The sequence below is a fragment of the Ovis canadensis genome, chromosome 1 (assembly GCF_042477335.2).
Source record: "Ovis canadensis isolate MfBH-ARS-UI-01 breed Bighorn chromosome 1, ARS-UI_OviCan_v2, whole genome shotgun sequence".
NCBI lineage: Eukaryota > Metazoa > Chordata > Mammalia > Artiodactyla > Bovidae > Ovis > Ovis canadensis.
Genome location: NC_091245.1, coordinates 79,556,552 through 79,582,657, shown reverse-complemented (window position 1 = coordinate 79,582,657; position 26,106 = coordinate 79,556,552). Strand labels below are relative to the sequence as shown.

The 26,106-nt window shown below is 39.6% G+C and overlaps 1 long non-coding RNA gene across 4 annotated transcripts in view; it reads right to left on the bottom strand.

Annotated features, from left to right (window-relative positions):
• Positions 1 to 26,106, bottom strand: part of LOC138445301 (uncharacterized) — a 313,499-nt gene that overhangs the window by 41,693 nt on the left and 245,700 nt on the right. For 3 of the 4 annotated variants that reach the window (XR_011258798.1, XR_011258796.1, XR_011258797.1), the window contains one exon: positions 15,958 to 16,079. This is a non-coding gene — a long non-coding RNA (uncharacterized lncRNA). Of the gene's footprint in view, positions 1 to 15,460; positions 16,080 to 26,106 lie in introns of those variants that run through there. The other variant, XR_011258795.1, reaches the window with a different exon arrangement.

Genomic DNA, 26,106 nt, shown 5'->3' with positions numbered 1-26,106 from the left:
TCTTTGAGACCCTATGGACCATAGCCTGCCTGGCTCCTGTGTCCATGGGATCCTCCAGGCAAGAATACTGGAGTGGGGTTGCCATGCCCTCCTCCAGGGGATCTTCCCAACCCAGGGACTGAACCTGCATCTCATGGCTCCTGCATTGGTTGGCGGGTTCTTTACCAGTAGTGCCCCTGGGAAGCCCATTCTTAATGATATCATCCACTTATTCCTGACTCATCATATTACCATGTAAAGCAAGTAGGGTTCATACTTCATTTCAGGAATTAGTCTGAGAAATTCTACAGAAAGACAGTTTTCCCACTGAACACTGTCCAAAGCACATGCAACTCACTGTAAAATACGAGTCTCAGCAGACCCTAATAAACTGATCGTTCAAATAGGTTGCTCGTCTTTTCACTAAGTGTGCATTTGTTTAGGCCACAGAGCTCTGCAATATGAGACTTAAATTGTTTTCAGTGCTTAAATGGGAGTAATAGAAATAAGTGGGTGGGCCAGGGACTGAAGCCATGTATTTAAATGAATTTTAAACCTAATTAGGTGACTAATTGTGCATCAGAACTTAGTTGATGTACAACATGTCATGCCTGGTTAATGATGATTTATTCTAAAATTCTTCATTCAGATTGCTTTATTCTCCATTTTCAATGAGTCAAATCACTAAAAGACAGCCTTAGTTTTGAGAATGTTCTCCTTCTTAATCATTCTCTGTCTATTAAATTTGCAGAAATTTAAAGACACCATAAAATAGAACTCAATATTACAAAATGAAAAGTAAGAAAATTTGCTGTTCAAAGCCTCCCTAGTGCCTTACATGTAGTATAGAATTGAAGCAGTAAATTCCAGGCCATATTTACCAAACACAAAGTACTACATTGGTAATAATTAATATTTCTAAACAAAAGGAGAATTGTGTTGGTAAAGCTTTTTGCAGGCCTACATAGCATGGCAGTAAATAAACTCTCCCAACTTTCCAAAATGAATTTTTGGGAGCAAAGACAATGAAAAATTAAACACATTTTACTCAGCTAGCTCAACAAAGAGATGGAATTATGGTATCAAAGAAATAAAAAGTAGAAAATCTTTTAGAACTTTCACATGAATCAGACCTGGTAGACAGAGCTTAGGATCTTGGTCTCCTTATCTGCCTTCCTTTCTAAAATTCTAATCTTCCTGGGATGCAGCAGGTAGAAGGGAGGTGGGGGTGGGGTGGGGGGAGAGATGTCTAACACAAGATATGGAGAGGAACCTTCTCTCTGTGCATTCAGGAAATCAGGAAAGTCTCTTCTCGCTCTTATTCTCCACTATGCTCTCCTCACTTTTTCGCTGGCCCCTTGTATCAAACTGCTCCTTTTCTTTACCAGCCTCTCTGCCATCTCCAACCAGTATTCTGCATTCACAAAAGAAGTGTGCAACTTTAGGCAGAAAACTGGATGTTTCATCTTCATTCCAGCCTTACTCCTGACCTTATTCTGTGACGTTAGGCAAGCTCAATCCTTCTCCGGCCCCCACACTTCTGATCTGTACAATGAATATAATATCTATGGCAAGAATTATCATAAACATTAAAGAAAATAATGTATATGGACACCTCATTTTATGCCTGGCATATATAGCATATAGCATATATATATACATATATATACACATATATATATACACACACATATATATATATACACACACATATATCTTAGCCTGGCGGGCTATAGTCTGTAGGGTTGCAAAGAGTCAGAGAAGACTAAAGCAACTTAGCATGCCAACAAATATGTCTTGAAACCTTGCTCTGAGCCACTTAGACCGGATTGGTATACAGGTGAGCTAAAGATGGAACAGTGAACCAGAGAGAATTGGTCCCTCTTTCAAAGCTGAGGTCTAATGATGGGACAGAGACCTACACAATCATAATAAATCACACTAGTGCTCTAAAAATGGAATTACAGGGAGCTTTGTGAGGTATCTGTACTAGTTTAGCAGGTGGCAGAAAAAATTGCTAAAAGATACCTTTAGTCAGGCCACCTAGTGGGGAAGATTGTTAAACGCAGAGAAAGCAGTTGAGTGAAGGCTGTGTTTATTTCAGAAGATGAAAGATGTGTTTTATGGGATTGACAGTTTGTATGCAAGAATATGTATGTGCTCAGATGCATCCAACTCTTTACGACCTCATGATCTATAGCCCGCCAGGCTCCTCTGGCCATAGGGTTTCCCAGGCAAGAATTCTGGAGTGGGTTGCCATTTCCTTCTCCAGGGGATCTTCCCAACCCAGGGATTGAACCGGGGCCTCTTACATCTCCTGCATTGGCAGGCAGACCCTTTACTACCAGCAACACCTGGAAAGCCCAAGAAGAAAGAGCGCAAATGGAGAGATAAAGACCTCTGAAGGAGTTTCAACTTTGTTGGAAGAGCAATAGAAACACATAAAATACCTTTAAATCAAAGAGGGGTATAATCAGAATCAAATTCAAGAATGATCACTTTGCTTTAGTTTGAAAAGTGGTTTGCAGCGACACAAGACAGAAGGTAAAGATTCCTGCTTGAAGAGTGATGTCATTCCAGAAGAGAGTGAATGTACACATGACCTGGGGCAGGAACAATGAGGGATAACTTAAGATAGATATGTGAAAATGACTGCAGATATAATAAAAAGATAGCTGGTAATTTACTTGGACGTATGTGGAAGAGGGTGGTGGGGAGAGGCAGGGAAGAAGTAAGGAGTGGTAAAATTGAGAAGGCAAGGAGTTAGGTTTCAACAACTGCCTGATTGGTAGGGCCTTTCACTGGGAAACCAGAGAAGGAAAGAAGGAGGAGTTAGCTCAGATATTCTTAGAGTTCCTGGAATTCTTAGACTACCACTCAGGAAGCAGGTGAGTTCACCATGAGGACATGACCTATTATTGGTAACTGGCTGGCAGTTGCATCTATGGGTGCAGTGTTTAGGAGAGAGTTTTTGAGATGTGTCAACATTAATTTTTAAATAAGTTTTATTTATCAACTCATTCTAGATGTTTGCCTAAGATCATTTTTTGAATCTAACAGAGCTCATATTTTCTCAGGTCATTGGGGTCAAAAGCAGTCAAAACACTGCAGTGTAAGGGCAACGAGGAAAGTTTCTAAGTGTTTATCAGCTCTGTTCTCAAGAGACCTACAATTTTTCTGACGGATGGATTTCCTGATCTTGGTATACAAAGACAGTAAACTACATTTGTTGCATAAAAAATTGATTTTGCTCAATGTACACTATACATCTGCCATTTTCTCAAAACATTTCTCCATGTCAGTAAACCTAAAAAGGCTGCCACAGCAGATTGCCTCAGCTAACATGTAGCAGGCTTTCATCAAACGTGGTCTGAGGGGAAGAAATGAAAAGCAGAGGCTTTCTGTGCTGAGGTGCTGAGAGAGCAAGCCGGGTTCTTGGTATTCTGTGAGAGAAACAAGTTTGCAGCATAACGAGCTTGAGGAAATATTCTGCAAAGAGCTCTTGCACAAATTGAACAACATGAAAGAGTGCACACTGATTAGTGCAGGATTGCAAACAGAACTGGAAATTTCCTTATTCATTTTCTACTCTTGAAAGCTCTGCTGGGCACTTTCTAACCATGGACAATTTATTTGCCAATTGCATCACGGGCTTAAGAAAATATTTTCCATAAACATCTCAGGAACATATTTTTTCCCCTGATGTTTGTCCTATCCTTTTGGGTTTAATCAATGCTCTGGTGTCAAAAATGTATTTTCTTGCTTTAGTCCATGAGTAGCATTTACATTTAAAACAGGCCTATTTTCCCCTTCCAAGCAAATGATGATGCTATGTTTCAGATGCTCACTAATATGAAGAGCAACAAAAATACTCCAGATCCAAAAATCATTTAATCTTTCGTCCCATTTGCATCTGATCTCTGGATTTTGCTGCATTCTTTCTGACATTTCCGCCATCCACTTTGGGAACCATTTCTTTGTACAAATCAAGGGTGCTTAGCTCATTGGCCATCATCTGAAGTCTATTTGTATACAATAAGTAAGGATCATTATTTCTCTGACAAATACAACTTAACCTTATCTCTATCCTCTGCGCTCATTACCTTAAAATATACTTTTGCTGGACAACTTCTGGCAAAAATGATGGGTCAGCATATGTAGAAAATTATGGACTAGTCTTCTTCATACCACTAAAACTCCATGTTGCACTGTGCTCCAAATGTGTCTTAACTTAATCTCCTCCTTTCCTCAGAACACAGTTATATGGGTCACTAGAAAAGCATATAATTTCAACTCATGTTGAGCACAGAGAATGGGAATTTTAAAATATAATAATACTGATACTTCAGTCACAATAATAATAAGAAGAAGAAGAACGGCTACTGGTTATTGATGATGTCCTATATAGAACTTTGCCAAGTTCTTGACTAAGAGGTTAACATAATTTTAAAAAGTATTTTTTAACTCCACAGAAATTCAAGGGAGATAGATATTTGTTTTAATCAAATATTCATTTTGCCCCATTGGGGAGGGAGCTGGCTGAGCACATAACACCCAACACATGATGGATGAGATTGATTATTATCACAAATATTCACAGCCTAGGGGAGGAGGATACCCCATGCCATAAAAGACCACACGGGCTGCACTCAGAAATAGAGTGAACCAAGGCAATGGGAGGCAGGCTTTGCAGTATTCAAGAGGGTGAGGCGCCCCCTGGTTCTGATGGGAGGGTGTCACTGGCTTCTTTTTTTTTTTTTTTTTTTTTTTTTTATTTTTTAAATTTTAAAATCTTTAATTCTTACATGCATTCCCAAACATGAACCCCCCTCCCACCTCCCTCCCCATAACATCTCTCTGGGTCATCCCCATGCACCAGCCCCAAGCATGCTGCATCCTGCGTCAGACATAGACTGGCGATTCAATTCACATGATAGTATACATGTTAGAATGTCATTCTCCCAAATCATCCCACCCTCTCCCTCTCCCTCTGAGTCCAAAAGTCTGTTATACACATCTGTGTCTCTTTCCCTGTCTTGCATACAGGGTCGTCATTGCCATCTTCCTAAATTCCATATATATGTGTTAGTATACTGTATTGGTGTTTTTCTTTCTGGCTTACTTCACTCTGTATAATCGGCTCCAGTTTCATCCATCTCATCAGAACTGATTCAAATGAATTCTTTTTAATGGCTGAGTAATACTCCATTGTGTATATGTACCACAGCTTTCTTATCCATTCATCTGCTGATGGACATCTAGGTTGTTTCCATGTCCTGGCTATTATAAACAGTGCTGCGATGAACATTGGGGTACATGTGTCTCTTTCAATTCTGGTTTCCTCGGTGTGTATGCCCAGCAGTGGGATTGCTGGGTCATAAGGTTCTTTGAATAATCCCGCAGACTGACCAGAAACTAAATCCATAGGGATGAGCAGAAGTGGCGCTTGGCAACCCACTTCAGTATTTTTGCCTGGAAAACCCCCATGGACAGAGGAGCCTGGTGGGCTACAGTCTATGGGAACGCAAAGAGCAGGACACAACTGAGTGAGCAAATACAGACGCTGCTTAGGAACTGCAGTAGGCAGAATAATGGCCCCCAAGAAAATGTCTATGTCCTAATTTCTGAAACCTATGAATATGTCACCCTTTAAGACAAAAAGGACTTTGAAGATCTGATTAACTTAAGTATCTGTAGTGCTTAGTCACTCAGTTGAGCCTGACTCTTTGTGACCCTTTGGACCATAGGCTGCCAGGTTCTTCTGTCCATAGGATTTTCCAGGCAAGAAATCTGGAGTGAGTTGCCATTTCCTTCTCCAGGGGATCTTCCTGACCCAGGGATCAAAACTGTGTCTTCTGTGTCTCCTGCACTGCAGGCAGATTCTTTACCTGCTGGGCCATTGAGGAAGCCCATAGAGGAGGAGATTATCCCAAACTACTGTGGTGGGCCTAATGCCATCACATAAAGGGTCCTTACAAGTGAAAGAGGGAGGTAGGAGAGTCAGAGAAGGAATGTGATGACAGAAACAGAGGTCAGAGCCATGCAATTTCCGGCTTGAAGACTTGCGCCGAGGAAGTTGTGCAGCCTCGAGCAGCTGGAAAAGGCAAAGCAGCAGATTCTTCCCTAGAGCCTCCAGGAGAGACCGGCCTTGCCATCGCCTTGACTTTAGCCTAAGACCCATTTCAGATTTTTGACCTCCAGAACTGTAAGATAATACACTCATGTTGTTTTCAAACATCTCAGATTGTAGTAACTTGTTATAACAACAGCAGGACATTAATACAGTCATAGTAACCATCAACATTTATTTTAAACTTTTTTTCTCTTTCCACATTGCCAGTTTCCTCCTAGGAGATTTTGATAGCCATGAACACTAACCTCTGCTCCTGTGGTCTCTTGTATGTGTTTCCAATATCTATGTCTACTCAACTTCTCCAAATTCTACCTTAACTCCAGCATACTATTTCGCTTTATTACTTCCTCAATTCACCTCTTATTCTCTCCTCAAGGATTCTCATTCCCATTCTATTTCTGCTTCCTACTTCCTTTAATGTGAGGTTCTCATCTTTCAACATTTATTTCACTGATTCCTTCATGCTCTATTCTTCTTCTATCCACTTATGTGCTCCTTCTCCCTCTCTGATCTGCTAACACTCTGTTATGCAGCGCAGAACTTGGCTCAGATGTATTTCTCTGTAAGTCTTTCTTATTCCTCAGACAAGGTAAGTACCTCTTGCTTTACAATCATATCACCATTTCTATAGAGTTTTAATTTACTGAATAGCTTTCCCTTAAGTTCCATCTTTCCCACTGAACACTATCCTTGTTCAAAAATGGTTCGGGTCTTGTTTATAACTATATCTCTAACATTGGGCCAACTATCTGGTACACAGTATGTGTTCAATAAATAGTTGTTGAATGAAGGACCCAATAAATATATTAATTATAATAAATAGCAGTCTCGTTGGTAATTTCTATAACTCAGAAGACAATACAAGCATCCTTTATTCTAAAACTATAATTCAGATCTTACTGAAGCCAAGACTGATTTCCATCAGGCCAGCTTCATACATGCACACCCTAAGAAGTGACACAGGGCAGGTTTCTACATTCAGGAAGACCTCACACCTAATTTAATGCTCTACTTTTACCATCTTGAAATTCTTAGCAATTATTGATCAAGGAGTCCTATGTCTACATTTTGCACTGGAATCCACAGTGATGTAGCCAGTCCTGTTCCCCATGGGTGGATTCATTCCACAACAGCTTTTAAGGTTCTATTATTTGTTGAGCACTATTTGTGGGGATGCTAAATATGAATATGATGATGTCTTTATAGATGATATAGATATTAAACAAATATTTCAAATAATTACAAAATAATATGACAAAGTCTATAATGGAGGCAAATGAAAAGGACTATCAGAACTCTAAGGGAGAAGTTAAAGATTCTCCTGAGAGCACAGAGGAAGGCTTCTCAGAAGAGATCACAATTGAACTGAACCCTCAGAATGAATAGGAATTCTCTAGTGAAAAAGTCATTACACATATAGTGACTAAAACTCCTTAATAGGTGGACAAGAAAAGGCAGGATAATAGGACTGTCACCATCTACTTTCCAAGGTCGGGGGGTATCCAATTTGCGATCACTCCCCAAGAACAAATCCAAGGGTGCTTCCCCATAACAACCCAGTTAGTAAGTAAAAAGAACACATACTTCTCTGAAGTTTACAAAGTTCTGGACAGGTGGGATTGGGAGAGGATGATGAACAGCAAGCACAGAGCACAAGGGATCTGCTAGAATTACCTGACAGGGACAGAGCAGAAGGCTCAGGCCATAAAACAGTCTGTTTGATACAGCTTTCTAAGTACCCAGAGTATCGTAGTCAGGGCACTCATGCTGGTCCTCCCACAGTCCAGGAAACTTCTTCAAGATCAGCCTGTTGATTCTTTGGAACCCCTGATAACTCTTTCACTTTCTCTTTTCTCACCTCCTCTTAATCTTATATTAATCCTTCCCTCTACAACCTTTTCCAGTGTTCTTCAAAGGGAGGTCCTCCCTCTCTTAAAATCTGTGTTTTTTGGTTTTTTTTTACATTATTCTTTAATGGCATATTAAGCCCTAAGTCCAAATATTAACACTTAAATAACCAATTATTTCTTTGAGAGGACAGAGGGCTTGATATTTAAACCATCCCAGGAGATGAAGAATAATATTTGTGTCCCATCTTCCTGCTGTAGAAGAAAATTAAGGAGTTAACTCTCCATCTGAGAGAGTCTGCAGTTGGCTCATGGAGCACAAGGTGGAGATTTCAGCTTGGAATCTTTGGGGCAGGTCCTAAGAGTTTCTGATGGGACAATTTAGGATCAGTGAATTTTAAAAATTAAGATGGAAACGTTGGCTTCCCTTTCTCCTAACTCTTCCTTTTTCCAAAAGAACAGCCTAAATACGACCTGGTCATCTCTTACAGAGCTAGAAGTTATTGCTCTGGAGTCTGGGCTGTCCATTTCTTCCGTTCAGAGATTCACCTCGGGGGGAATGGCAATGCCTAGACTTTGCTCAAAGAGATGTATATAAATTTGTGATTCTAAGGAACTATAACAAGCTGGATCACTGTCAGGACTTTCCATTTCTAAGCCAAATGTCATCTCCTTATTGGAGCATGGAGAGAAGCCCTGGTTCAGCTGTCAGAGAACTGGAAGGATGCCTGTACCCAGATAGCACACTGGTGGATATTTTTATCCAATATTGAAATCTCCAACTTTTAACTCATTTTGATATCAATGCTATACAGGTCTACAGAACAATTTGGTAAGTGCTCCTGTTTTTCTATTCTCTAGAAGAGTTTATGGAAGGTTGATTCCATTTCTTCCTAAGTTATACATGGGTCAGAAGATACATTATTTGAAAATGGCAATTCTTTCCCAATTGATCTAAAGATTTAGTGGAATCTCAGTTAAAAATCCTAACAGTTTGTGATGTGGTGTGTGTGTGTGTGTGTGTGTGTGTGTGTGCAAATTGACAGGCTGATTGTGAAATTTGTATAAAAATTATAAGGCCAAGAATATCCAGGGCAATCTTCAACAAGAAAGCTAGGGACTTATATTGCCAAGTATCAGCACTTATTTTAAAACTATAATAATTAAGACAGTGTATTACTGATGCAAGAGTAGAAAAATTGAATAACAGTACAAACAGAAGATCCTATAAGCAGCCCCATATATACAAATTGTATCAGCTTGTACTCAGGAAAAGATCTCTCATTACATGCTTCTAACATCAATGTCTTCTGATACAAAGGGGAGTTGGAGAATCAGGGAAGAAGTCACTAACCAATCTTGAATGGCATAGGAGGAAAAGTCAGTTTGCTGAGATAAAAATCTAAGCAAGAAACCCAAGGATGGAGACCATGGAGAAAAAAAAAGTGGAAGGTCTATAGAAAACTAGTGCCTCCATATCTTGCCACTTCTGTGGGTGCACTGCCTAACACTTGGTGGTGGCCTAGGGCTGCTGTTGCCCAGCAAGGGTAGCAGTCAGGAAGAAAAGCTAACCATGGAAATAGAAAAGAGGACAGCCATTAACACAACCCGCCACCACGCTTGTGTCTTTCCATGGCCATATCTAAGAAGACTTCCAAGAACAATGCCTCATTTCCTCCTTCTAAATCTTGTGTAAGTTCTTCTATTAGCCAGCTCTAGTAGAAATCATTCAGGGAAGAAGATTCTGGGAAAAGTGGTTCTCATCTTACCAAGTTAATACAGAAGAATTCAACACATACAGTCACCTGCTTGATGACAAATATAACACTGAAGTACAATGCAGAAAGAATAATCTTCTCAATATATGTTTCTGGATCAATTAGATATCCTTAAGAGAAAAAAATAAATCTTGATACTAGATTACACCATAAACAAAAGCAGTTTCAGGTGGACTACAGTTCTAAATGTTAAAGATAAACAAAAATTTAACAGGAAACACAGACCAGTATCTTTATAACTTTGAAGTATGTAGAAATTTCTCAAGGCAAAAATAACATTAATTGCAAAAGGTAAAAATTTGATCATTAACTATATTAAAATTAATAATCATTGTCCATCAAAATACTCTACTAAAAGAGTGAAAAGATAAATCATAGAATGGGAAAAGGTATATGCAATATATGTGTTAGGAACTCATATGCAGAATAATTCAAAAATCCCTGTGAATAAACAAATAATATGCAACCATGCATATAACCCATCAGAAAATTGGGGCAGCTTTGTGTACAGAGACATTATAAAGAAGCATGTGCAAATGGCCAGTGTATTACTTATCTGTTTGCTTTGCATGCTTAGTCATGTCCTGCTCTTTGTGACCCCATGTACTGTAGCCTGGCAGGTTCCTCAGTTTGTGGGATTCTCCAGGCAAGAGTACTGGAGTGGGTTGCCATTCCCTCCTCCACAGGATCTTCCCACCCAGGGATCAAACCCGCATCTTCTGAGTCTCCTGCATTGGCAGGTGGATTCTTTACTACTGTGCCACTTGGGAAACCTTATTAATTATCTCTTGCTATATAACAAATTACCCAAAAGCTTAATGACAGAAAACAAAATACATTTTATATTATATATTTATGTCACTGCTGCTGCTAAGTCACTTCAGTTGTGTCCGACCCTGAGCGACACCATAGACAGCAGCCCACCAGGCTCCCCCGTCCCTGGGATTCTCCAGGCAAGAACACTGGAGTGGGTTGCCGTTTCTTTCTCCAATGCATGAAAGTGAAAAGTGAAAGTGAAGTCACTCAGTCGTGTCTGACTCTTAGCGACCCCATGGACTGCAGCCTACCAGGCTCCTCCGTCCATGGGATTTTCCAGGCAAGAGTACTGGAGTGAGGTGCCATTGCCTTCTCCGTATTTATGTCACATGCATTTATTATTCTTGTGGGTCAAGAATCTGGGTACTCTGTTGGGTCTTCTGACTCTTAGTCTCTCACACAACTGTAGTCATTGTAAATAAAAGTCAACTGAAGGTGAAATCTGCTTCCAAGCTCACTCCAGTGGTTGTTGGCAGCATTCATTTCCTACTTGGCTGTTGGACTGAAGCCTTGAGTCTCTTAATTCTTACTCAGGAAGCCTCTCCATAGTGCAGGGCACAACATAGCTGGCTTCATTGGAGGAAGCAAGAAAGGTGGCAAGAATGCCAGCAAAGCATTCAAATTCACATTCATTACAACCTAATCTCAGATGTAACATTCTGTCATTTTTGTCATATTCTATACATTAAAAGCAAGTCACTGGGTCCAGCATACTCACACAAGGTGGGTGGTAGATTACATAAAAGCATGAGAATCAGGACAGCTAGCACTCTGGAACACTGCTGATAGAAGTATACATTTTTGTAACTATCTTGGAAACTACTTTGGTAGCATTTATTAAAGCTGAATATATGCATAATGTCTGACCTAGCATTTCCATGTGCTTGCAGATGACCAAAAAAAAAAAAAAGTATGCTTGTGTGCTTGTGTTCATTCAAAAAAACATAAAAATCAGACTTCCCTGGTGGCCCAGCAGCTAAAAGTCTACACTACCAGTGCAGGGGGCCCAGATTCGATCCCTGGTCAGGCAACCAGAACTCACATGCCACAACTAAGAGTTCCCATGTAACAGCTAAAAAGATCCCTCATGCTATAATGAAGATCCCATGTGTTGCAGCTAAGACTCAGTGCAGTCAAATAAGTAAATATTAAAAACAAAACAAAGAAGTGTAAAAAAAAGTTCAAAACAGCACTGTCCATGAGAGCCAAACCAATTTAAATGTCAATTATTACTAAAATTCTTAATAGTGTCATATTTGTACAGTGAAAGTTGGTACAATGAAGATGGGTAAATTACAACTATATCTAACAATAAGGATAAATCTATCAACTAGGACTTGAATAAAGTAAGTTAGATAATCAAGATATTCTACCACACAATTTCATTCGTATAAAGTTCAAGTCAAGCTAATCTATGGTATTAAAAGTAGAGGAGATTGCTCTTAGAATGATGATTGCAAGGAAACATAAAGGGGCTTCTGTGATTTTACTCAAAAACTTTCTGTAACTTCCCATCTCATTCAGAACTCATTGAACGACAAAACCCTACATAATTTGTACCCCCACTGTCTTTGTCTTCATTTACTATTTTTCTCACTCACTGCTCCAGGTTCCTTGAGCTCCCCAACCATACATCTACTCCAAGGCATTGTCTCTTATTGTTGTTTCACATGCAAACTTCCTTCCCCAGATTTTGAAATGCCTCTCATCCTCACCTTTTTCAGGCTTTGATCAAACGCAACCACATCAGAGAGGACTTCCCTAACTACTCTAGGTAAGTTTAGTGTAGGTAAGCTGAAACTCCTGTATGTTGGTCATCTGATGGGAACAGCCAATTCTTTCAAAAAGTCCCTTTTGCTGGGAAAGATTGAGGGCAGAAGAGGAGGGCATCAGAGGATGAGATAGCTGGATGACATCACTGATGCAATGGATATGAACTTGAGCAAAGTTTTAGAGATAGTAAGAGACAGGGAGGCCTGGTGTGCTGCAGTCTATGGGGTCACAAAGAACTGGACATGACTGGGTGACTGAACAACAAGTTTGTCTTTGTTTCATTTTTTTCCATGCAGTTATCAATAACTGCTATGTAACACATTTATTCATCTAATATCTGCCCTTCTCCACTATCAGTTCACTTCAGTTCAGTCGCTCAGTTGTGTCCGACTCTTTTTGACCCCCATGAATTACAGCACACCAGGCTTCCCTGTCCATCACCAACTCCCGGAGTTCACTCAAACTCATGTCCATCGAGTTGGTGATGCCATCCAGCCATCTCACCCTCTGTCATCTCCTTCTCCTGCCCCCAATCCATCCCAGCATCAGGGTCTGTTCCAATGAGTCAACTCTTCACATGAGGTGTCCAAAGTACTGGAGTTTCAGCTTTAGCATCATTCCTTCCAAAGAACACCCAGGACCGATCTCCTTTAGAATGGACTGGTTGGATCTCTTTGCAGTCCAAGGGACTCTCAAGAGTCTTCTCCAATACCACAGTTCAAAAGCATCAATTCTTTGGTGCTCAGCTTTCTTCACATGACCAACTCTCACATGACCACAGGAAAAACCATAGCCTTGACTAGATGGACCTTTGTTTGCAAAGTAATGTCTCTGCTTTTGAATATGCTATCTATACTAGAGGGCAAACTCTGTGAACAAGGATTTTGGGAGATTTTTATTGCCATTTCCATAGAATCTCTATAGGAGGGCATGGCCACCCCTTCCAGTACTCTTGCTTGAAGAATCCTATGAACAGAGAAGCCTGGCAAGCTACAGTTCATGGGATCGCAGAGAGTCAGACATGACTGAGCAACTGAAAACACACACACACATACACACACACACACCCCATAGAATCTAGTACAGTGACTTACATGTAGTAGCCACTCTTCAATTACTTGTTAAATGAATAAAGAGGCCAGGAAGCCCCACAGGGAGATGAGAGATCATAGAAACTGAGCCAAGGTGAGTTACAGACAGGTACCAGGGAAAATCACATGCCATGGAGAGGCTACCCATTAGGTTTAGTAAAAAGACAAGAATCAGTGTTCCATGTATACTTTAAGATCAAGAGGCCTGGAGAAGGTAATAGTCACTTAATGTAGGACTCATATCGCATGAGTCCATTCTGAGAAAAATGAGAACAAGAACCAATATCAACACTTTGGGGTGGCAGTAGCTCTCCCTGTAAGAAGTAAATCTGAGTCTTGCTTCTATCGAGGTAGTCTTAGACCACAGAAGATACTACCAAAGCTTTCTGAGTGCTTTTTATGTCAACAGAGTTCATTCACTTTGATAAATGCCTGATGGAAGTGTTCATAGATATCTTTTAAGAAGTAATTCACATAAACAGAAAGTAATGACATCATCTACACAATCAGACTTTCAAGAAGTTTGTAGTACCTCAAACACATTGTTTAACTGATTTTTGTAGCTATTAGGGTAAGACTGCTGTTTGTTCAGAACTTTTGTTAAGAACTATTGCTTTGTTAGGTGAATTTACCTATGGAAAGTGGCGGCTTTTAATTGGTTGCCACTCTATTGGTTACAAACAGAAACAATGGGGCAAATGTTACCAATGAATACTTAGTTCATAATTCTTTTTATTCTAAATTCCTATTTGTCTCAGGTTATTTGACTCACAGGTTTATCTAATGCATATAAAGTGAAAGTGAAAGTGTTAGTCGACAGTTGTGTCTGACTCTTTGCAGCTCCATGGACTGTAGCCTGGCAGATTTCTCTGTCCATAGAAATTTCCAGTCAAGAATACTGGATTGGGTTGCCATTCCCTTCTCTAGGGGATCTTCCTGACTCAGGGATCACATAAGCAGCTCATATGCCCACATTAATAGTCTTCCTTTGTATTTCCATTATTTGCACTCCTAAGTTTATCTTCCTCATTGTCTCTATGGATTAATCACCATTTACAATATCAAGATGAAATGTGTTCCATCTGGAGTTTTCAACTCCTAAACAAATGGTGAACCCAATATAATATAAGTTAATATTTAACTGCATATATCCTATAATAACAAGATTCCATTCAATTTGGTTATTAGCACTTTATGATACATCTGTCTTCTAATTGCATTTTTAATGGTAGTTGCTCATGCATTTCATCATCAAAGAGAACCTAAGAGATGGTATAAACAGATATCATGTGGACAGAACATATCAACACATTAGCTAAGTATAAACATCTGGATATAACCAGAAGGAGATGGCACTTTTAAACTGACCTTTAAATTTCTTTTTAGGAAACTGTAATGTGTGCTAAGATGTGGCACAGAAAATTGTGCATTCATTTACAATCTGGAAACTTGCATATATTTCAAGAATGCCTAAATGCATGTTTATTTAGTATACCCATGAATTCATAAATCAAGGGGGATAACATAAAGTAAAATATTATTTTTCTTGCTAAATGTTAAATTCACATAAAATCATACATCATGAATTAATTATGTAAAAATAGAGCAAATAGCCATGATTAGGAAAAAGTTAAGTGTGAAGGAGCTTTTACATAAACTGTATTAAAAGATAATATTTGCCTTATTTATTTTCCTATTCCAAATTATTAAACTTCTAAGACTTCTAAAGGAAAATAACAAGCATATACAACTCAATTTGATCTTTAATTAATGAATCAATTTCAATTTCAGGCCAATAATTGCCCAAAATAAGAAAACTCTCCTTTTCATAAAATTAATGCAATATTCTCTCCTAAAAAATAAAATGCATGTCTTTTTTCAAATAAACAAAGAAACTTATGTGTCCTTCATCTTAGGATTTATTTATCATACCTGTCATGTTCTGATGTCCATCAAGCTACACAGAAACCACCTGAAGATTCTTATTCAAGCCCCCAAACTATTTGCTTTTTCCCTGGAGCCTTCTTAGTTTTCAAACTGCTATTTTCTTCTCTTTGTCCCATCTCACTATTGAAGCCCCACATTTGCCTTAATCATTCTAGCTGCGGAAATGCAGGCAAAAAAATCTACTTATGCTAATATTCACTAAAGCAAGAATAAATAAACTATTGGACCCCATTCTGCTTCAAAGCCCATGAGAGTTAAATCAAACACTCTGGAATTTGGTGGACTTGCTGGCAAAATGACAGTGAAAATAGGCAGAGCTTAGAAATTTGAATAGACACTGTCCTCTAGCACAATACTATCTTATGATGCAGATATGTTCCACCACTTCTGTCATTGGTTGAATGTGGTTTCTGGAACCGTATTCTCTCGTTGGAGGCCAACTCTTTTCTTACAGACAGAAATAAGACCCAGGATAGAGTCTTGGATGTTAACAATGCTCAGCCTTATTGAGTAGAGTTTGAGTCTGTGAATAGCAGAAAACAAGCAGAATCTGCTACATAAAGAAAGAATAGTAAGAATGATAAAAATCTCACCTTCGTCTTCCCCCATACCTGTCGTCACAAATAGGAATGAATCAGTAAACTGAATCCATCTTCAATATTATTAACAAGTCATCTTCATTCAAAAACACTTACTGCATCCTATGTGCAAATCTCTGGTGGAAGAACATAAAAGAACAGAGAAATAGTATAGGCCTTTTGGAAACATACTAGTAAAATAAGGTGATAAAGATAATTACAACAGAATAGTGAGTTACTAGCAGCACAAGATAATATGTTTTATCTTGTGTTATGTTTTATTATATATTATAATATGTGGCCTGTATGTTCAGTCGCTCAGTCAAGTCTGACTCTTTGCTGACTCTTTGCTCAGTCACGTCTGACTCCATGAACTGTAGCCCGCCAGGCTCCCCTGTCCATGGGATTTTCCAGGCAAGAATACTGAGTGGCTGTCATTTCCTTCTTCAATTATATAGCGTAAGTACTATTAATTTATAGACCTTTCAGCATCAATGAACCTTAGATATTCTTCAGTTTGGCTCCACTATTGAGTCATAGAGGTTAAGTGGGTTGTCCAATGTTACATGACTTAAAACTGACACCAAAACTCCTGATATTGACAACATGTGTTGAAAGTAATTTAAAAATGTAACTAGGTCAATATAAAGCCAAGACAGGAAAAGAGATCATTATTTATCTTTCAATACATGGACCATTCTATGTTATAATATCCAAGATCAAGGACAGTGGGTGGGTCTCTATTCATCTGGTGAAAATAATCTTTGGTAGAGTAAAAATGAGCCCTTGTTTTGCTGCTGTCAAATTTCATAATGACAAGCAGCAGGAAAACATCAGCCTGTTCTGAACATGCTGTGATCCATTTTACTGGTCAGAATAACCAGTCATCATGTAATGAGATTCTGAAATAATCTGCTTCTGCTATTCATTTATTAAATAAAGTAGGGAAATCTTCACATGTTAGTTGGCATTCGTGAAGACAAGAGTAAAGAGATTAAATTACTATCCAGCTTTGAAATGAACAATCTTGCTTATAAATAGCCAGTTCTTAGAAAGATAAAGAGAACAGGGAGTTTATGTTATGAAGTGAAGTGAAAGTCGCTCAATCATGCCCAACTCTTTGCAACCCCATGGACTATACAGTCCTTGGAATTCTCCAGGCCAGAGTGGGTATCCTTTCCCTTCTCCAGGGTATCTTCCCAACCCAGGGATCAACCTAGGTCTCCTGCATTGCAGGTGGATTCTTTACCAGCTGAGCCACAAGGGAAGCCCTGTTATGTTATGAAGATGCCATTAAAATATAAAGAAACTCATTTTCTTCAGTGCCCAAAAGGAAAACTAGGGGGAAAAGTTAAAAACTAAGTAATTACTGAAGTAAGTAAATGAGAATTGCAGTCACCACCACAATATTGTTGATTTTGTCACAGTCAAAATTCCCATGTATATATACCACTTCAGTGTCACCAAGGTTACCCTTTTGAACATCTTTAAGAAGAAAAAGAACAACAAAAAAACTATTGGCCTATAAGAATGCCAATTGATCTCTTCCAAAGGACCAACAGAAACCAAAGAGATGTTCATTCATTAAGAAATGTTCAAAACTAATACATTATCAACATGAATCGTGGTGGCCAGCAGATGTCAGAGAAGTGAATAGAGAATGAAATCATAAAATATCAGAGAAGTGTGAAGTGTAAAAACATGAGGTGATAAAAGCTATCCAGAATGCTTTCCTAAATGGTAGATCTTTTCAAAAAAATGTGGTAGACATTTTAAAAGATGATAACAAGTTCAGTGAAGTAAGTCACTGGGTATTAGCAAATGAGCATGAAATTTGTGCCACTAAAATCTTGTCATACACAAATTCATTGGAGAAGGAGGGAGGTGCGGGTGCTGGGAGAGAAGAAAGTCTAGTTAGTAACAAGCAAGCATGTACCTTACTGAACAAAATGTGCATTCCTACACTTTATCCAAGTGCTTGGTTTATAGCTGGTAGTCAGTCAATACATATTTGTTGTAGAAAACAAGAAAGAAAGGAGAAATCTACTTTTCAGATAGAATCTAAACTAATGAGGTAATCAAGAGAAGACTGTAATGAACTTAGGAGTAAGGAAGAACTTATTCATTAATATATAAAATTCTGCATTAGGGTCATGAATGGTTAAAAGAGAAATTTGCTTGAAGAAGTGTTGGAAACAGGAGTATTCATCTCAATTTAGAATTATCAGTTCAGTTCAGTTCAGTTCAGTCACTCAGTCATGTCCAACTTTTTGCAACTCCATGAATTGCTGCATGCTGGGCCTCCCTGTCCATCGCCAACTCCCGGAGTTCACTCAAACCCAAGTCCATTGAGTTGGTGATGCCATCCAACCATCTCATCCTCCCTCATCCCCTTCTCCTCCCACCTTCCATCTTTCCCAGCATCAGGGCCTTTTCAAATGAGTCAGTTCTTTGCATCAGGTGGCCAACTATTGGAGTTTCAGCTTCAGCATCAGTCCTTCCAATGATTATTCAGGACTGATTTCCTTTAGGATAGACTGATTGGATCTCCTTGCAGTACAAAGGATTCTCAAGAGTCTTCTCCAACACCACAGTTCAAAAGCATCAATTCTTCGGAGCTCAGATTTCTCTATAGTCCAACTCTTACCTGCATATGTGACTACTGGAAAAACCACAGGTTTGACTAGATGGACCTTTGCTGACAAAGTAATATCTCTGCTTTTTAATATGCTATCTAGGTTGGTTATAACTTTCCTTCCAAGGAGCAAGGGTCTTTTAATTTCATGGCTGCAGTCACCATCTGCAGTGATTTTGAAGCCAAAAAAATAAGATAAAATAAAGTATGTCACTGTTTCCACTATTTCCCCATCTATTTGCCATGAAGTCATGGGACCAGATGCCATGATCTTAGTTTTCTGAATGTTGAGTTTTAAGCCAATTTTTTCACTCTCCTCTTTACTTTCATCAAGAGGCTCTTTAGTTCTTTGCTTTCTGCCATAAGGGTGGTATTATCTGCATATCTGAGGTTATTGATATTTCTCCCAGCAATCTTGATTCCAGCTTGTACTTCATCCAGCCCAGCATTTCTGATGATGTACTCTGCATATAAGTTAAATAAGCAGGGAGATAATGTACAACCTTGACGTACTTTTTTCCCTATTTGGAACCAGTCTGCTGTTCCATGTCCAGTTCTAACTGTTGCTTCCTGACCTAAACACAGATTTCTCAAGAGGCAGGTCTTCAGAATTATAATAGCATTAAAATGGACAAAATTAATATTTTGTTTAGCTTAGGAATTTCCTTTTTTTAATTATACAAAAAATTGTACCCTGTAAAGTTCAAAAAAATCTCTCAGATTTAGCCACATCTCATATTAAAACATGCTTGCTCCTTGGAAGAAAAGCTATGACAAAGCCAGACAGAATAATAAAGAAGCAGAGACATCACTTTGCCAAAAAGCACATCTAGTTAAAGCTATGGTTTCTCCAGTAGTCGTGTACAGATATGAGAGCTGGATCATAAAGAAGGCTGAGCACTGAAGAATTGGTGCTTTTGAACTGTGGTGCTGGAGAAGACTCTTGAGAGTCCCTTGGACTGCAAGGATATCAAACCAGTCAATCCTAAAGGAAATCAACCCTGAATACTCATTGGGAGGACTGATGATGAGGCTGAAGTTCCAATACTCTGGCCACTTGATGTGAAGAGTCAACTCATTGGAAAAGACCTTGACGTTGGGAAAGATTGAAGATGGGAGAAGGAGACAGCAGAGGGCAAGATGGTTGAATGGCATCATTGATTCAATGGACATGAGTTTGAGCAAACTCTGAGAGATAGTGAAGGACAGGGAAGCCTGGCATGCAGTCCATGGAATCTAAAAGAGCTGGACATGACTGAGCAACTAAACAACAATAGTAGCTATGAGTTTGTGTCTGCCCAGCACATTTCCTATCTTTCTAAAACTGGGAACAACATGCCTTGATTTTTTATGAATCATATAAATAGCAATACTCTATTTTCTCAGTCAATATAGAGGCATTTAGCATAATATGGTCTATCAACATACCCTATTTCTCTGGCTAGGAAGAGGTACATTGTCCAAACAAGGGCTCTAAAAATTAGGAGTTTTTGAGAATTTAGCCTGACAGAAATGAGGCTCAATAAACATTAGTTAAATGAATGCCAGGCAACTGAATGAATAAGTTATGGGAATAAGCTAGAACTTTTTCTTGCTGTTAGGTTCATGATGCTAGGAGAATATCTCCCTGGGGAGTTTCAGCCTTTATTAACTGACTAGAAGGAGCTCAACATCAGTAGATGATAAGGATGCTGAGATTAAAGGAAAGCAGAGACAAGTATAAGTAAGAGGTAAACAAAGAGATAGAAATATTCATGAAACTCTCCTGAAAGTTCTAGTTTTGTGACTAACAAATTTCCTTTTCAGTGAAGTTGATCCAAGTTTCTACTACCTGCCCAAAGAAGCTCATGATAAATACCACAATGGTCAACAGAGCTTCAACAGACCCCCAGAGTACCCAGCAGAAATGAGGGTAATAAAACAAGCAATCATTTTAGATTTAAATATAATGTACTTCATTATAGATGTAAATAAAATTCAAAATTGCTGTCAGAATAAGCAAAAATTTTGCTTATACTGCATTTTCAATTCACAGTTGGCTTTCATATTAAATCTAATAAAGTTACTTTAGAAAAAATATATATAATTAAGTTCATATGTGTTGCATATCCTGCATAACATAGAAGACTCTTAAAGGTTAGATGTTTACTAATTCATTTTCATGATTTTAGAGTTTCATATTGTATTAGAGAGCTTACCAGCTTATTAGCTTACCAGCTGATTAGTCAGTCAGTTCAGCCACTCAACCATGGCCAACTCTTTGTAACCCCATGGACTGTACCACCCCAGGGCTCCCTGTACATCACCAACTCCCAGAACTTATTCAGTGATATCAGCCAACCATCTCATCCTCTGTCATCCCCTTCTCCTTCTGCTTTCAATCTTTCCCAGCATCAGGGGCTTTTCTAAGGAGTCCTTTCTTCGAATCATGTGGCCCAACTATTGGAGCTTCAGCTTCAACATGAGTCCTTCCAATGAATATTCAGAACTGATTCCCTTTAGGATTGATGGGCTTGATCTTGCAGTCCAAGGGATTCTAAAGAGTTTTCTCCAACACCACAGTTCAAAAGATCAATTCTTTGGTGCTCAGCTTTCTTTATGGTCAAACTTTCATATCCATATATGACCACTGAAAAAAAACATAGAATTGACTAGACCGACCTGTCAGCAAAGTAATGTCTCTGCTTTTTAATAAGCTGTCTAGGGTTGTCATAACTTTTCTTTCAAGGAGCAAATGTCTTTCAATTTCATGGCTGCAGTCACCATCTGCAATCATTTCGGAGCCCATGAAAATAAATTCTGTAACTGTTTCCATTATTTGCCCAATTATTGGCCATGAAGTGATGGGACCAGATGCCATAATCTTAGTTTTCTGAATGTTGATCTTTAAGCCAAAATTTTCACTCTCCTCTTTCACTTTTATCAAGAAGCTCTTTAGTTCCTCTTCACTTTCTTCTATTAGGGTGGCATCATCTGCACATCTGAGGTTATTGATATTTCTCCCAGCAACCTTGATTTCAGATTATGCTTCATCCAGCCCAGCACTTCGCATGAGTACTCTGTGTATAAGTTAAATGAGCAATACAGCCTTGACGTACTCCTTTCCCAATTTGGAACCAGCCCATTGTTCCAAGTCCAGTTGTAACTGTTGCTTCTTAACCTGCATACAGATTTCTCAGGAGGCAGTAAGGAGGTATGATATTCCTATCTCTTGAAGAATTTTCCATAGTTTGTTGTGATCCACACAGTCAAAGGCTTTGGTGTAGTCAATAGAGCAGAAGTAGATGTTTTTCTGGAACTCTCTTGCTTTTTCAATGATCCAACAGATGTTGGCAATTTGATCTCTGGTTCCTCTGCCTTTTCTAAATCCAGCTTGTGCACCTGGAAGTTCTCAGTTCATCTACTGCTGAAGTCTGGCTTAGAGAATTTTGAGCATTATTTTTGCTAGTGTGTGAGATGAGTACAATTGTGAGGTTGTTTGAAAATTCTTTGACATTGCCGTTCTTTGGGATTTAAATGAAAACTGATCTGTTCCAATTCTGTGACCACTGCTGAGTTTTCCAATTTTGCTGGGATTTTGAGTGCAACACTTTAACAGCATCATCTTTTAGGATAGCTCAACTGGAATTCCATCACCTCCACTAGCTTTGTTTGTAGTAATGGTTCCTAAGGCCCACTTGACTTTGCATTCCAAGTTGTCTGGCTCTAGGTAAGTGATCACACCACCATGGTTATCTGGGTCATTACAATCTTTTTTTGTATAGTTCTGTGTATTCTTGCCATCTCTTCTTAATATCTTCTGCCTCTGTTAAGTACATACCATTTCTGTCCTTTATTATGCCCATCTTCGCATGAAATGTCCCCTTGGTAATTTTCTTGAAGAGATCTCTAGTCTTTTCCATTATATTGTTTTCCTCTATATCTTTGCACTGATTACTGAGGAAGGCTTTTTTATCTCTCCTTTATATTCTTTGAAACTCTGCATTTAGATGGGTATATCTTTCCTTTTCTCCTTTGCCTTTCTCTTCCTTTCTTCTCTCAGCTCTTTGTAAGGCCTCCTAAAACAACCATTTTGCTTTTTGCATTTCTTTTTCTTGGGGATGGTCTTGACCACTGCTTCTTGTCATGCACCTCTTCTCATGATCACTGTCATGAACCTCCATCCATAGTTCTCTAGGCACTCTGTCTATAAATCTAATCCCTTGATTCTGTCACTTCCACTGTATAATCATAAGGGATTTGATTTAGGTCATACCTGAATGGTCCAGTGGTTTTCCCTACTTTCTTCAGTTTAAGTCTGAATTGGGCAATAAGCTTCATGATCTGAGCCATAGTCAGCTCCTGGTCTTTTTTTTTTTTTTTTTTTTTTTTTTTTTTGCTGACTGTATGTAGCTTCTTCATCTTTAGCTACAAAGAATACAATCAATCAGATTTTATATTGACCATCTGGTGATGTCCATGTGTAGAGTCTTGTCTTGTGTTGTTGGAAGAGGGTGTTTGCTATGACCAGTGCATTCTCTTGGCAAAACTCTTAGCTTTTGCACTGCTTCATTCTGTACTCAAAGGCCAAACTTGCCTCTTACTCCAGGTATCTCTCAACTTACTACTTTTGCATTTCAGTACCCTATGAGGAGGGCTTCCCTTGTAGCTCAGTTGGAAAGGAATCTGCCTGCAGTGCAAAAGACCCAGGTTCTATCTCTGGGTCAGGAAGATTCCCTGGAGAAGGAAATGATAACCCACTCCAGTATCCTTGCCTGGAAAATCCGATGGACAGAGGAGCCTGGTGGGCTGCAGTCCATGGGGTCGCAAAGAGTCCAGCACAATTGAGCGACTAACACAATTCCCTATGATGAAAAGGGCAGTTTTTTTTGGGGGGTGTTAGTTTTTGGACTCCTTTGTTAACTATGAGAGCTATTCCATTTCTTCTAAGGGATATTTGCCCACAGTAGTAACTATAATGGTCATCTGAATTAAATTTGCCCATTCCAGTCCATTTTAGTTCAGTTCAGTTCAGTTGCTCAGTCATGTCTGTCTGTTTGTGATACCATGGACTGCTGCACAGCAGGCCTCCCCGTCCATCACCAACTCCCAGAGCTTACTCAAACTCATGTCCATTGAGTCAGTGATGCCATCCAACCATTTCATCTTCTGTTATCCCCTTCTCCTCCCACCTTCAATCTTTCCCAGCATTAGGGTCTTTTCAAATCAGTCAGTTTTCGCATCAGATGGCCAAAGTATTGGAGTTTCAGCTTCAATATGAGTCCTTCCAATGAACACCCAGGACTGATTTCCTTTAGGATGGACTGGCTGGATCTCCTTGCAGTCCAAGGGACTCTCAAGAGTCTTCTCCAACACCACAGTTCAAAAGCATCAATTCTTCGGTGCTCAGCCTTCTTCACAGTCCAACTCTCACATCCATACATAACCACAGGAAAAACCATAGCCTTGACTAGACAGACCTTAGTTGGCAAAGTAATGTCTCTGCTTTTGAATATGCTATCTAGATTGGTCATAATTTTCTTCCAGGGAGCAAGCGTCTTTTAATTTCATAGTTGCAGTCACCATCTGCAGTGATTTTGGAGCCCCCAAAAATAAAGTATGTCACCATTTCTATGGTTTCCCCATCTATTTGCCATGAAGTGATGGGACCAGATGCCATGATCTTAGTTCACTGCTTCCTAAAATGCTGATGTTTACTCTTGCCATCACCTGTTTGACCACTTCCAATTTACCTTGACACACGGACCTAACATTCCAGGTTCCTATGCAATATTGTTCTTTACAGCATCAGACTTTACTTCCATCACAAGTCACATCCACAACTGGGCACTGTTTTTGCTTTGGCTCCTTCTCTTTTTCTTTCTGGAGTTATTTCTCCACTGTTCTCCAGTAGCATGATGGTCACCTACAGACCTGGGGAGTTCATCTTTCAGTGTCATACTTTTTTGCCTTTTCATACTGCTCATGGGGTTCTCAAGGCAAGAATAATTAAGTGGTTTGCTATTCCCCTCTCTAGTGGACCATGTTTTGTCAGAACTCTCCACCATGACCAGTCCTTCTTGGGGGGCCCTACACTGCATGGCTCATAGTTTCATTGAGTAGACAAGGCTATGATCCATGTGATCAGTTTGATTAGTTTTCTGTGATTATGGTTTTCATTCTGTCTGCCCTCTGAAGGATAAGGATATGATGTTTATGGAAGCTTCCTCATGGGAGGGACAGGCTGTGGAGGAATCTGGGTCTTGTTCTGGTGGGTGGGGCCATGCTCAGTAAATCTTTACTCCATTTATTTTTTGTTCCCATGGGCAAGGCTGTGTTCCTTCCCTGTTGTTTGGCCTGAGACCAAACTATGGTAGAGGTAATGGCAGTAATGGTGACCTCCTCCAAAAGGACTTATGCCAGCACTGTTGTATTCAGTGCCCGCAGCAGGCCACTGTCAATTCATGCCTCCACCAGAGACTTCTAGACACTCACAAGCAATTCTGGCTCAGTCTCTTGTGGGGTCACTACTCCTTTCTCCTGGGTCCTGGTGCATAGAAGGTTTTGTTTGTGCCCACCAGGAGTCTATTTCTCCAGTCTTGTGGAAGTTCTGTAGTCAAATCCCACTCGCCTCCAAACTGAAGTTCCCTGGGGGTTCTCAGTCCCTTTGCTGGATCCCCAGGTTGGGAAATTTGTTGTGGTTCCTAGAACTTTCATAGCAGTGCAAGAACCTCTTTGGTATATTTTCCTCCAGTTTGCAGGTTTTCAGCTCTGCGGCTCTATGTTGGGGCTAATGGTGACTCCCTCTCAGAGGACTTGTGCCACATGCTGTGCTTCCCATGTCTGCTGCAGTCAGAGCCCCTGACCCATGGCAGGCTACTGCTGACCCTTGCCTCTGCTGCTGGAGACATTCAAACACTCAAAGACAGGTCTGGCTCAGTCTCTGTGGTGTCTCTGAATCCTGGTATGCACAAGGCTTTGTCTGAGCCCTCTGAGCATCTCTGGAAGGTATGGGTTTGATACTACATGAAATTTCCCCTCCAGGAGAGTAAAACAGTTGGCCTAAAGCTCAACATTCAGAAAATGAAGATCATGGCATCTGGTCCCATCACTTCATGGGAAATAGATGGGGAAACAGTGGAAACAGTGTCAGATTTTTGGGCTCCAAAATCACTACAGATGGTGATTCCAGCCATGAAAGTAAAAGATGCTTACTCCTTGGAAGAAAAGTTATGACCAACCTAGACAGTATATTCAAAAGCAGAGACATTACTTTGCCGACTAAGGTCCGTCTAGTCAAGGCTCTGGTTTTTCCGGTGCTCATGTATGGATATGAGAGTTGGACTGTGAAGAAGGCTGAGCGCCGAAGAATTGATGCTTTTGAACTGTGGTGTTGGAGAAGACTCTTGAGAGTCCCTTGGACTACAAGGAGATCCAACCAGTCCATTCTGAAGGAGATCAGCCCTGGGATTTCTTTGAAAGGAATGATGCTAAAGCTGAAACTCCAGTACTTTGGCCATCTCATGTGAAGAGTTGACTCATTGGAAGAG